The 13,784-nt window shown below is 37.4% G+C and overlaps 1 protein-coding gene across 1 annotated transcript in view; it reads right to left on the reverse strand.

The window, feature by feature from the left end:
• ZNF438 (zinc finger protein 438) overlaps positions 1-13,784 on the reverse strand; it is a 140,309-nt gene that overhangs the window by 115,588 nt on the left and 10,937 nt on the right. The window contains 1 exon segment of the mRNA XM_078152099.1: positions 9,118-9,205. The gene's annotated coding sequence lies outside the window, so the exon portion shown is untranslated.

A 13,784-nucleotide genomic window follows, 5' to 3' on the forward strand; every position in this document is an offset into this window, starting at 1 on the left:
TTTCAGAACAAGACAAGACTAGACAAAAACTAAAGGGAAATACTGAAATGCATTGTTAGAAAATTTAGACTGAATTATGTCACCAAATGGAACATTAAAAAATGTACATAGCTCCGGCCTTGGAGTCAGGAGGACCTGAGCCCAAATCCGGCCTCAGACACTTGACACGTACTAGCTGTGTGACCCCTGGGCAAGTCACTTAACCCTGATTGCCTTAACAAACCCCCCCCAAAAAAAAATGTACACATGCTTCAGTACCATATAGTACCTTTCCTCTCCCTTTTACCCCCAAAAAAGGTGCTAAAGCAGAAACAGCTAACATTTATTTAGTACTTTAAAGTTTGTAAAATGTTTTATATATACATTTGATTTAATCAGATTTACTAAAGTTTTTGGGGGGAATACAGATAATAAAAGTACAAAAAAACTATAAAGGCAGACAGAAGCTTATATAAATACAAGTTTTTAAAGTGTAAAATGAGTAGATTAGATCTCTAAGGTTCTTTCCAGTTCTAAAAATTCTACAGCTTTATGACTGTTAAGATTACTAATGACCATATTTATCAAAACTATTTGAAGCAAGGCTTCTAATTCCTTTTGCTATTTACCTTCTGCATTCCATTTAGATTTAAGCAGTGAAATTAACACAGTCTCTCAACTTTCTATTTACAACCATTTTGAAGTTAGGTTTTACTTTTCATAGTCTCATAATTTATCGCACTGTATTGAGTTATGATTTACAGAAGGAATGCTTAAATTTAAGAAGAATGCACTTTGAAAATAAAAACAATTACTTAAAATATTTACTACCATAAATTTTTAATGTGTTTTTACAAGATACAAGAAAAAGATCAACAATGAGGACCTTGAAAGCAGTCATAAAATAATGATTTTAGCACACATAAGAATAAACATTAATACTACGTTTATTCCCTAATTTACAAAGCGGTGGTTTCAAAAGTTCATTTTAAGTCAATATTTGGGACTTAAAATGTTTTTCCATAAAAATATTATTAAAAATAATGAGTTCCCATACCAACCCACAAAAGTCTACTTAACTCATAATGTACTTCAACTATAGTATTAATGCTGCTGGTTCATATCAGAGATATTTGCATAAGGAAAGTGTCTCTACATTTACATAAAGAGAAGGTGGAGGCAGCTAAGTGGCGCAGTGGCACCAGCCCTGGAGTCAGGAAGACTGGGGTTCAAATCTGACCTCCGATACTTGACACTTACTTGCTATGAGACCCTGGGCAAGTCACTTAACTCCATTGCCCAGCCAAAAAAAGAGAGAGAGAGAGAGAGAGAGAGAGAGACAGAGAGAGAGAGAAAGTGAAGCTAAGTCAGTCAACCTACTGGTGTTTCCAAATTAGGACAACTACCCTTCAGGGTTCCAAAAACAGAGGCCTTGTCCACATCCTTGATAAGGAATACATCCCTACAAACAAGAATTACTTGACCACCTGCTCTTCAAGCATAATCTTACTTGAATGTGATGTCACCTCTCTATAGTATAGAAGACTATACTAGTGAGGCTCTTGGGGCAATTCCAGTTCTATGTCCTATCAAATAAGGAACTCTATAACAAGAACCTCTGAGCCTAGGAAATAAGTTTTTTTTACTGATTTTAATTGAAACATACAATATTATCAACAGGTAAACTGATTAAGAAACACCAAGACTTTTTTAAAATATCAAACATGCAACAAGACATAGGACTAAAAATCGCACTACTGAAAAGCTCCACCATTTGTTGTGATGGTAATGTAACTGTAAATGAAGGTAAATTCTCTAGAAGCTAGTGCTTTGGCACTGAAATACAAGGTTTGCATAATTGAAGTCATTTCTATCACTACTATATCATGTCTTTTGCCCAAGCTATTTGCAAATGCATCTATTTCCTCTTTCTGTCCAGGTGGCCTGTAGCGTACTCCAATAAAACAAGTGCTTCTATTTCAGTATTTGATCTTCACCCAAATGCTTTCTGTTATGCTTCTACTGCTTAGATTCTCTCACATTGAGTATATCTTCCCAGTATAAGATCTACTCTACATTTCACCACCACTACTTTTACCAATCCTATTTGAGTCAACTATGCTCTTTTGAAATGATATTCTAGTCATAAGTCTCTCATCCTACTAATTCTCAGCGATAGCTATGTGGTCAAATACCTATGATACTCACTTTAAGTTGATTCACCTGTATAAAAAGGGAGACAAGAAAAACCAGAATATGATTTACTTTGGATTCCAAAACCTTTGGAGATGGCCTTGGATCCCATATCCCAACAAAAGTAGCTCTACATAAAAGGCCTGGATCTTGTAAGTTATGTATCAGTGCTAGTTTTGAGCTGAAATGTCCTCTACAACTTCAACAATTAAATTCGATAAACATTTATGTGCAAGAGCACCGTGCCTAGACATGGGATAAGGAGTTTGTCATACAACAAATGGGGGTGGGGTGAGAAGGATAAATAAGCATTTCTATAGCACTCACTACGTTTCAGGCATGGCTCAGTGCTTTTTCAAATATTATTTCATTTGAGCCTCACAACAATCCTGCAAGGTAGGTTTGGATTATTATTATTATTCCCATTTTACAGTTGAGGAAATTAAGAAACAGAGATTAAGTGAGTTGAGCAGTCATACAGCTAGCTATTAAGTGTCTGAGGTCAGATTTGAACTCAGGTCCTCCTGACTCCAAGGCCAGTGCTTTATCCATTACACCACCAGCTGCTCCATATAAAATGACCCAAGTATTAAAAAAAATATATTATATATATATATATATATAATAAAATATAAAGATAAAATAGATAAAATATTTAAGTCAGTTATCAAAAGAAGAAGATAGACAAAATATTTAAGTCAGTTATCAAAAGAAGGGGAAAGATAGGAGAAATATTGTGGAGACAAAATCAACAGGATTTGGCAAATAAATGGATATGACAGTGAGGGAAAGGAAACTGTCAAGGATAACTCTAAGCTCACAAATTTGGAAGGCTAGTGATGCTTTCAATAGAAGTATCAAAATTTAGAAGAGGGCCAGGTTAGGAGAGATGAAGAGTTCTGTGTTTTGGATAGACTGAATATGAGATGCTGAGGAAATATCTAAATTGACATGTAAAGGAGATCGATGGTATTCTGGGACCTGGAATAAGGGAAAAGATTACAGCTGGACATAAATGAAACCATAGGAATTGATGAAATGAACAGGAAACAGGGGAGAAAGTTAGAGGACCACCTCCTTCCAAGACAAAGCCTTGAAGGATCTCCAGAATTGGGAAGATCTGGACTGCAAGGAGTTGAGAAATGAAGACTACCTAAGGAAGTAGATGCAATACTCGAGCATAGATGGATTTTTTTCTAGGAGTATGGGTATACAAGGGAGGTGAATTATAGAATCAAAGTTGGAAGTGACCTGAGAAACTATCTAGTTTAGCCAATACCTAAACAAGGATCCCCTTCAACAATGACAAAAATAGGATGTTAACTTGAGGGGATTGCAGAGACAAGAAGGGAAGAAAAGGCATATGCGCAGGTCGCAGGAAAAAGGGTGGAAAAATTGAAGATGGGGAAGGCAAAATAATCAAATAGCTAAGTTCATGAGACAGGATCAAGGACACAAGAGGCTGGCCTAAGCAAGTGCCCAACTCTTCATCAGGAACTGAGAGAGGGGAAAATGAGAGGATCACGCAGACAAGTTTTGAAGTACAAATCTGAAAGAAAATCAATTCAGGACACATAACCTCAATTTTTCCAGCCACAACAGGAGTCTCAAGGTCCTCTGCCAAAAGGAAGGAGGATAATGAAGGTCTGGAGAAAGAGGATACAAAACTGAAAATTTTAATTGTATTTTTAAGACTTAGTCAAGCTAGATTTAATATTCTCTTTCATGTGTAAACTTCACCCACCACCCATCACCCACATTGCCTAAAGTCAAGCTTTTGTCTTATAATTACCTCTACCTTTGTAACCCCACCCATCACCCACTTTCCAGAGAAACTATTGTACCAACTCCCATCACCTGAAGACTACACCTATCATATGAAGATCTTTGTCTTACAACCTGACAATCACATCTTGACAGTGATTAAGGGAGTTTTAGAAGGGGAAGTTCAAATGATGTAATCTCAATTCGGACTATGTCATCAATAGCCAATCTGAGATTTTGCTGTCACCTTGCTAATCATTAAAAAAGACCCTGTCAAACCTCATTCAATGTCTCTAGCATATGTGAGGTAGTCATTGACCCTTTTTATTTATAAATTCATGCTTTATTAATAAACTGATAATGCTTAGAACTTTGTGCCTCAGTTTAATTTCAATCATGACAAGGAAAAGGTTCGGAATAGTCACTATAGGAAATACCATTATCAATTAGGAAAGAATAAAAAAAGAACTGGTGTGAATCAGTGAGAGCCTAGCTGTGATTAGGTAGGAAATCTGTAATGTACCCAAGTCAGCATGATTTGACTTCTTCCATCAGCATTCAGCAGCAGAAATAGAAAAGGCAAATGGGGTTTGGCCAGGAATAATGTGGCAAAATATTTAAGGGAAAAGGGTAATATATAACTGAACTGGTTAAGCCTAGTGTCAAGACTGTAAATGAAGGAACATGAGGCCAGAGCAGTTGGTCTGTTGACCCAGGCAATGAGAAGCTGTGTCATGACTGCAGTTCTTAGTGAAGTTAAAAAGTAGGTTCTGAAAGAATAAAGCAGAGGGGGAGAGAGAAGGGGAAATGATTATGATAAAAAAGAATTTCAGAGTTTTAGATCACAGACTAATGGGCAATAGCAAGGGCAATTTCTGACCATTCCAGTGTGTGCCTGAGGTAGAGTCAAAGTAAAAAATATGGGATTTGAGAGTGACAAACTGAGAGGTCAGAATGCAAGGGGAAATCACCATGTATACCGCAGACCTTAATATAAGGGGTAGAGAGTGATAATGTGAGAAATGATCTCTCAGAAATGAAGCCTCCTCAAAGGGTTAATAGTTCTTATTAATAGTTCTCACAAAGGACAGCAATTAGGAGATCACTGGTCATTTGGAGAGAGCTGTCTCAGTTAAATAATGTCAGAAACCAGATAGTAAGAGGTTAAGCAGACAGTGAGAGGAGAGAAATTGGAGGCACCTGTTGTAGATGGCCTTCTCAAGGCATTTAGTTGTATTGTTGAAACATACTCCCTTCTGATCTTGTCAAAACCAACCCGCTCAGACCTTGTTTTTTTAAGTGCCTAGCTGGAAGAATAGCCCTACCCCCAACCTAAACTGTTTACCTTTGCAAAACTTCCTGCCTTTTTGTTCCTGGGGAAGTTTCCGTGAATAGATTGTGCCCCCTGAAGCCCAGCCAAAGGGATAAGGGGAAGGGGTTAGGGAGGAGGAGCTCGAGTTAGGGTATAAATAAGCCTTGCTTTCTGTAACCAACTTGTACTCCTTCGCCGGTGCCATTAGTGCGACTAGGGGTGGTACCCTTTTTCATGAGAAAGCAATAAACTCCTTTCTGCTTTCAAGGCATCTAAGTCTTTGTCTTGATTTTGAGTAGTGGTCTCTGTGCCACACAATAAGGATAATCCCCATGGGATTCTTGAGAAAGGAGAGAGAATGACCTAAGAGCCAGTACACAAATGCAAAGGTGATAGAGATGAATTGAGAAAGCCTCAAGGAAAGAAAGGTTGCTGACTGGTAACAGAAGGCAGAGGGTCCTGGGACTGTGATAAGGAGAGGGAAGTATGACTATCACTTTTCCTGGACTAGTGCAGTGGGGGGCATAAGAGAAGTTCTATCCAGTAACGAGAACATAGGCAAGGGCAACTATTTGGGAGATGAAGAAGGAACCAGATTTCCACAGGAAGAAAAGACAGAAGTAGGATGAGAGGAAGAGGTTTAAAATGAAGGCAGTTAAGAAGAAATGTGGAAATGTAGGCTGTCTTGTTCTTATAATCATAAGCTGATTTCATATACAAGTATAGCATCAGGTTTTACAGTTAACATTTCATTCTATGCAGAAAATTTTCTACACCTCAGTTTATTTACGATGGTACCAAAAGGTATAATAGAAATGAAAGGCAGAGCAGGATGAGGACTTGGCAGGAAGGAGATGGGAAGGTGGATGGAAATGCAATCAGGAAGTAAAAAAAAGAGTTTTCTGACTAGGCACTTGGTGACTCAATCACAGGGATTAGGGAACAGAAGCTGTGGTTGAAGTCTTGGAGTCCTTTATACTCCAAGAAGACCAATGACACCACAATGCTGAGGTCAAGGTAGAGTGTGTCCAACTGTGGCTGATGAGTCCACTACAAGCTCAGAAGGCTCTACCACAGGTCAGGCACAAATAGTCCATCTGAACATTTGGAATGGAGATGTCTCTAGATTGGAGCATCTCATATTTCCTTCATGCTGCTGTGATTCTGCTTTGTTCTTAGAGCACAGCACCTTCTTTGATGCAGGCATGCCATGCTGGATGGTCCTATGCCAGCATCTTCCATGTCTCACCATAGACACTAAAGTTCTTCAGAGAATCTGGAGTATGTCCTTGTGCGAGTTCTCTGTAAAAGAGTCTTTTAAGTAAACATATGTTTGGCATCCAGGATATATGGCCAGCCCACTGAAGTTGTGCTCTCTGGAGTAGAGTCTGAATGCTTAGCAATTCAGCTTGAGAGAAGACCTCAGTTGTTTGGTACCTTATCTTGCCAGGTGATCTTCAGAATCTTCCTAAGATAACTCAAATGAATGTGGCTCAATTTTCTGGAATGGTGCTGGTAAAATGTCCAGGCTTTACAGGCATAGACAATGAGGTCAGCACAATAGCTCTGTAGACCTTCAGTTTGGTGAGCAGCCTAATACCTCTTCTCTCCCGCACTTTCCTTCAGAACCTCCCACGTGCTGAGCTAGCTCTGGCAATGCTTGCTTCAACCTCATGAAATACCACTGACTAGGGCTCTTACCCTGAAGAGTTCTAGGATGATGACAGGTAGAATCAAACACCAAGGAAGAAGGATGGGGTCCATCATCTTGAGTCAGTACAATTTACTTGGCACTAATAGAAGTTCAGCACTATGACAAAGGGAAGTGACAATCCTCCAACACTATGGCTCGCCCTAATTATTTTAGGACTTTTAACATTCTCAGTGTCTTTTAAGACTCAGAGCAGGAGTCAGGTTCCAGGAGCAGCCTTTGCTAATACAATACCCCTAGAAGTTGATGTTCTTTCCCTCCTGAAATGACCTTGCATTACCTTCCCTATGTATATAATGTATTACAAGCTACTTGAAGGCAGAGAGAAGATTTCATTTTGTCTTTTCATCCCCAGAGCCTAGCAAAATACACTTAAGTATTTGTTGATTCAAAATTGAATTTGTACTTAATTCTTTGATCATGCCAGTACAATTAAGGGAAGTCAGACAAGAACTGCACAGGATGAGAGGGTAAGGGAGTGGTTTAAATCTCTAATTGTGGAGTAAGTAGCCATCTTTGAGGCCATCTTTGATTTTTTTGATTTTGATTTTCAGAATCACATGGTAGGACACTAAAATCCATTAATTCTGAAAGAAAAGGCAGGTTTTGAGTCCAAAGGATAAACTTTTGCTCTGACCTAAGAAATGGGCTGCAGTCAGTAAAACAGATAGGCAAGAAGGTAGGTAGCAATGGAGGATCAGTGCAGCTCCTATGACGGGTATTCCATTTGGAATGAAGACATGGTTGAAAACTCTTCTACTGACTTACTTTTGTGACTTCATCTGTAAAATGAGGAGGATGGTCTGTCTGACCTCTGAAGTACCTTCCAGCTCACATCAATGACCCTATCTATAATACACTCTATATGCCAATGACTCTGGCACCAGAGAATCACTGCTTTTCTACAGAAAATTCATATCTCTGCTTAGCACCATCAATATAAAAATGTATAGATTTTGAGAATAAAAAATTAATCATACTTAATAAATGAGCTTTGTGACATTCATCATGACAGTAAGAAAGACATTTGGGCCTGTAACAAAATACAGTAAAAATATTCATATTCCTGTAAAGGCTACTTATCACCTAAAAGTGCTTTAGAGGATACATAAATATAGCTTCACCACTGCGTAACACCCACATAAAAGACAGAAGGTGTCAAAAAAAAAAAAGGTACTTATTGAGGAAGGAAATGTGGGTTAAGGATCCAAACATACTAACTTCTCAACTCTTGTAAAAATTGTCATAAGGTGATCTCCTACACAAATAAAGGTTGGGCTGTTAAAATAAAAATTTCATCCTATGTAGAAAATTATACAAATCTCAATTTATCTAATATGGCCTGTTAAAACGCTAAAAACTGCCCTCTGAATTTGTTTTGAAAAATATGTATATTTTTTCTTTCTCATAATACTTTTGTTTCTGAACATACCACTCCAATCCTCCACAATCCAGTCACCTCTCTCTTTTAACAAGAATTGCAAGAGTAGAAAAAAGCAGCTCAATGAAACTATCCAACCAAATCTGACAGCTTATGCAATGTTTCACAGCCATAGCCCCCCACTTCTTCAAAGAAAGGAGACTGGGACATTTTCCCAACTCTTCTCTGGGGTCAGGGTTGGTTATTACAAGTATGAAGCCTCCCCTGAATTTATTTCAATAGCAAATTCAGAAAATCAAAAAACAATATCTCTCATTTGCATTTCTTCAATAAATAGTTCAGAAATAAATATCTCTTTGTTTCATTCTGAAAAACATACTTTAATATTCTGAGGGCAGAAATTTAACTATAGAGAGCTAAAACAGATTTTGTTAAAGTCTCACCCATGAATTACTCATATTAAAACCTGTTCTTACCTTGAGGAACTGACTCCATGCATGTTATAATCATTAAACTTTTTCAAGTGATGCTAAGATATGCATAGTATATGGACTAGCCATATGTATAGTTTCAAGGAGCATGCCCAACAAAAACAAATCCCAAATTTTTAGCTCAACAATACAGCACCAGACTAAGTGACTAACAGACTACTTCTGACATATCCATGACATGTCATTAAATCCTCCCAGAAAAAAAAGAAAAATAGGAACATAAAAGTAACACTGCCTTCACCTGAATGTTTAAAGCATTAAAGTATTTCTATAAATGATACATTACCTTTTTAACTACATATAAAAATACTTGAAGCTGCCTGGATCACATATAAAGAATGTTCAGGAAGTATTATACCATATAATCATCAGACCTATAGATAAAAAACACATGACAGTCACTGCAGTCATATTTTTAAAACCTCATATGTAAAACAAAGTCAAAAGTATACTCTATTAGCATAATCTCTAATGTTAATGTGCTTGACACAAATACAATAAATATAAAGGTTGCTCTGGAAACTAGCATTTTTCTTCACGGAGGTAAGGAAAAATATTTTTACATTATACTACAGTTGAATTAATTGCTTCAAATTCCATTATTCTGACAAGCACTGAAAAATGCTAACAGCATTTAAATCTCTGGCATACTATATTAGCATTTCTTTCCAATCTCAAATAGCATCTCATAATACTCTTTTCCCAAATCAGGATTTTAGTGATTAAATGGAACTTTTCCCCAAAGCAAAAATATAGAATTTAGCAAAATGGTACAAAAGTATAGTTTTATAGATAGTAACTTTGTTTAAAATATTATATTAGAAGATAGGAGATTTTTTTTGATGGGACATTGGGACTTTGGTCCCTACAGTTTATCTGGAACTATATTACTGTCTTAATCTATGTGATGGCAGCTGGAAACAATAATTCAGCTTTATGCAAGCTCAAAACTCTCCTCTTTTTAAATCTAATCACAATCCCTCCTCCTTGATACACTGCACGAGCTAAAGTGTAACTCTGCTCCATCCCTTGAGTCTTGCTGTTCTTGCTCAGTCACAACCCAGCACTGCCCATGGGGTTTCCTTGGCAAAGATACTGGAGAAGTTCGCCACTTCCTTCTCCAATAGATTACGGCAAACAGAGGTTAAGTGACTTGCCCAGGGTCACACAGTTAATAAGTGTCTGAGCTTTAAGCCTTAGGCCTTCACTAAAAATGTCATTCTGTAACAGACAATCTAATTAAACAAACAGTTTAACAAGCTTACCAAATGTTAAGACAGGGGTTAGGTGCTGAAGATACAGAGAGATAAAGGAGATACAGAACCTGCCTTCAAGAAGGGTACAGTCTAGTAGGTTAGAATGACAATCAATCAACAAGCATTTACTACATGCCCTACAAATAAACTCTAGAGATAAAAAAAGAAGAACAAATAATCTTACAATTAAGAAAACAATAAATCCTACAAGGTATAAGGTTTAACGAAATTCCAAGTAGTGACATCAGAAAAAGTTTCATGGAGGAAATGGTAGCACCTAGCCTTGAAGGGAAGGATATCAGTAGAAGGCCAGGGAAGGGGTTGGGAGTGGGGCAGGAAGAATCTGACTCAAGCATGAGAAATTATGTACACAAAGACAGGCGAATTCATGAAGTAGAATACAATGCGATGAGGCTGGCATTCCTTAGGAAGTGTGCAGCCAAATTATGGAGATCCTTGAGAGCCATTATGAGGAATTTTCAATGTATCCAGTCAGCAACAGTCAATTTTTGAGTAAGCATATGGAAGTGATTGTTGATAAATCAAAATAAATTAATAAAATAAAATAAAAATTATTGAGGGTTTTTGAGTACGGTGGTAACACAGTCAAACCTATACATTAGAAAGATTCCTTCAGTAGTACAAACGGTAAGCTGTAGGATGTGGGGGGAGAGGAGAAGGAAATCGTGAGCAAGCAAATGAAATAAAAGGCTTTTACCACCGTCAAGATGGGAAGTGATGAAATGAGGGCCTGAACTAGGGTGGTGGCAAGTAAGAGAAAAGAAAGATATAAGAGATATTATAGAGGAAGAATCACAAGAACTTGGCAACTGACTAAATAAGAGAAGGTTAAGGAAGAATTGTGAATGACTTCAAGGTTTTGCATCTCGGTGACAGATTTTCAGAACATCCCTTCATTAATCAATTATTAAACAATAAGGATTTATTAAATGTCTACTATTTGCCAAGTAGCATGGTAGAGTGGATAGAGCACAAACCCTTAGAGTCAAATCAAACTAGATTCAAGTCCAGCCTATGATACTTACTGACTATGTGACATTTGTCAAATTACTTAGCCAGAGTTCTCCAGGAAACTCTGTATGACAAAAATGTGCAGAATAGCAACTGACCTGCATTGGAATTTTCTCACCAGGAAACTCTACAGCAATTAAATCACAGCTGTAAAGTAAGGGGATGGGGGAGAAAGGAATAAAGGAAAGAGTGAAGGAAGAGGAGGAAAGGTAACAGGTAATGAGCTAGGTATATAAGTACAAAAGTAAGACAGTTCCTGCTCTCAATAACGGCAAGATGGATTTATTTAATTGAGCATGAATTTTATACCTAACAACCAAAAGCACCAGCAAGTAGAAAGGAAGAAGGTAAAAGAATATGTTGGTGCTTCACGTTATCCAAAAGAGTGAAGCACTTACAAATCGCAATTAATTAGTTCTCTACCAATACTTCTATTTTCAAAAAGTTTTCTTCAAATGCCAACAAAATGTCTTTACCTTTAAATGTTAATGCCAAATGGTCAGACATTTATAAAATATACTCAGTATTAAAATACTAGCTGGAGGCTGGAATGCTCTCATAAGAATCAGAAGATCTAAACGTCTTGACTCTGACACCCACGAGAGCAAATCCCTTAATTCTTCAGTTTCATAATCTGTAAAACTAAGCTAAAACCACCTATAAATGAACTAACTTAAATGACTGTAAGAACATTATGATATGTTGTAAGATCACTGTTAATTGTTTAGAAGGGGGAGAAGGGAGTCTTCCTAAATACAAAGTAATGAAAAGTAAACTAGGTCTAAAACTCAGGGTTGTGGAGGAAAGTTTCTGATTTTCAGTTTGCAAAATGTATCCATCAAAAGCCCAGGGGGAAGGATATGCATGTGTGTTGGTGTTTCCCTGAAAAATTGCAAAGAATAATATTAAATAAATCAAAATTGGAGAACAAACTCAGGTTTAAATTGGGAAAAGGAGCCGATATCTCACAAGAATGGCACAGGATGAGGCGTTACAGTCAAAGCTAGTGAATGACATGCCCACACCAACGAGATCACAGAACCATCTATGTAAATAAAGAAACTCTAAAGTAATAGGCCTGAATGAAATTAGATTAGAATTACTAGAGGAAGAAAAATGGAAAGATATAAACTACTTATGCTCTGTGTGACAGCGGGCAAATCACTTTGAGCCTCTGTTTCTTCCACTGTTGAACAAGAGGGTTGGACTAGACCGCTAGTCACTAAGGCAACTTGCAACTCTAAGTCTAATGCTATGAATTCTCTCTTATTTGGTTGTCAAATTGGCCAAATGCCAATAACTTACTATACCACCTCTGGCAAATCACTTAACCTAAATCTTATTTTTCTTATCTGACAGATGGTTATAATACTAACCTTTCACTTATCACACACAGAATAACAGTTGTGAAAATCTTTTAAAAATATAAATGTTTCTTCAAATAAGGTCTTATTATTCAGGATTCTAAAGATGGCCAGATCCTATATATCACCATATTTGATCAAGCTTTGTATTCTGTATCGATGCCTATTTAGTTTGAGCATGAATGTGCCTAACAGCCAAGAGAACAATTAAAAGAGAGTAAGGTAAAAATGTTAGTGACAAATCATCCCAAGGTAGTGGCCTATAAGAAACAAATCACGATTTTATATTTAAACACCCCTTCCGCCAAGGTGTTATGGTCAAAATAATCCATCACCTGGAGACCAACCTTCTGGTAATGAGTGCTTTGAAGTAAGCTAGCCATCTAATCACACAACCTGTTACTGGGCCTGTATTCAATTTAACAAATATTAAGAAACATTAAGTGCCTGTTGTGTGCATAGCACTGCAAATGACAGTGGGGATACAGATAAAAACAGTACACTCCATCCCCTCAAGAGACTTTATAACTTAATAAGGATAAGATATGTTCACAAATTAGTATGATACAAAGTAGATTAGAGCCCCCCAAAAATCCATTTTACTTTAAAATCTTTTTGTGGGGGGTGGAGAAGGAAAGAAGAAAGAAAAGTTAAGCAAGGCTTTAAGGGTAAGACAGAACTTGAGCTCGTCCTGAAGGAAATGAAGGATGTCAGTAGGCAGAAATGTATAAGGAATGCATTCCACACCTTATTATATGACAGTGGTAGGAGACAGCAGGGCAGCTAGGCGGCACAGTGGATAAATCACAGTGTCTAGAGTCAGAAAGACTCACCTTCCCTAGTTCAAATCTGGCCTCAGACTACTAGCTGTGTGACCCTAGGCAAGTCACTTCACTCTGTTGCCTCAGTCCCTCATCTGTAAAAACAAGTTGAAGAAGGAAATGGCAAACCAGTATCTTTGCCAAGAAAACCCCAAATGGGGTCACAAAGAGTTGGACACAACTAACAAATGAACAATAACAGAAAGAGTAGCAGGAGATGGTACAGGGGACATAGAAGGAAGAGACAGTCAGTAGGTCAATTTGGCCAGATTCTTGAAAACTGATGCAGAATGGAATGAAACAAGTCTATAAAAGCAAGATTATGGGAGACTCCAAATGCCAGGCTAAGGAGTCTATGTTTAATACAATAGCCTATGGAAAGACACTAAAGTTTTGAACTAGAGAGCAATGTGACTATTTCAGCAGTAAGGTAAAGACTGTATTGAAGAAGGGAGAGTCAATTAGCCAGGTAAAAGTTAA

This window comes from Phascolarctos cinereus, unplaced genomic scaffold (assembly GCF_003287225.1).
Source record: "Phascolarctos cinereus isolate Bilbo 61053 unplaced genomic scaffold, phaCin_HiC Scaffold_1;HRSCAF=81, whole genome shotgun sequence".
In the NCBI taxonomy this organism is placed as follows: domain Eukaryota; kingdom Metazoa; phylum Chordata; class Mammalia; order Diprotodontia; family Phascolarctidae; genus Phascolarctos; species Phascolarctos cinereus.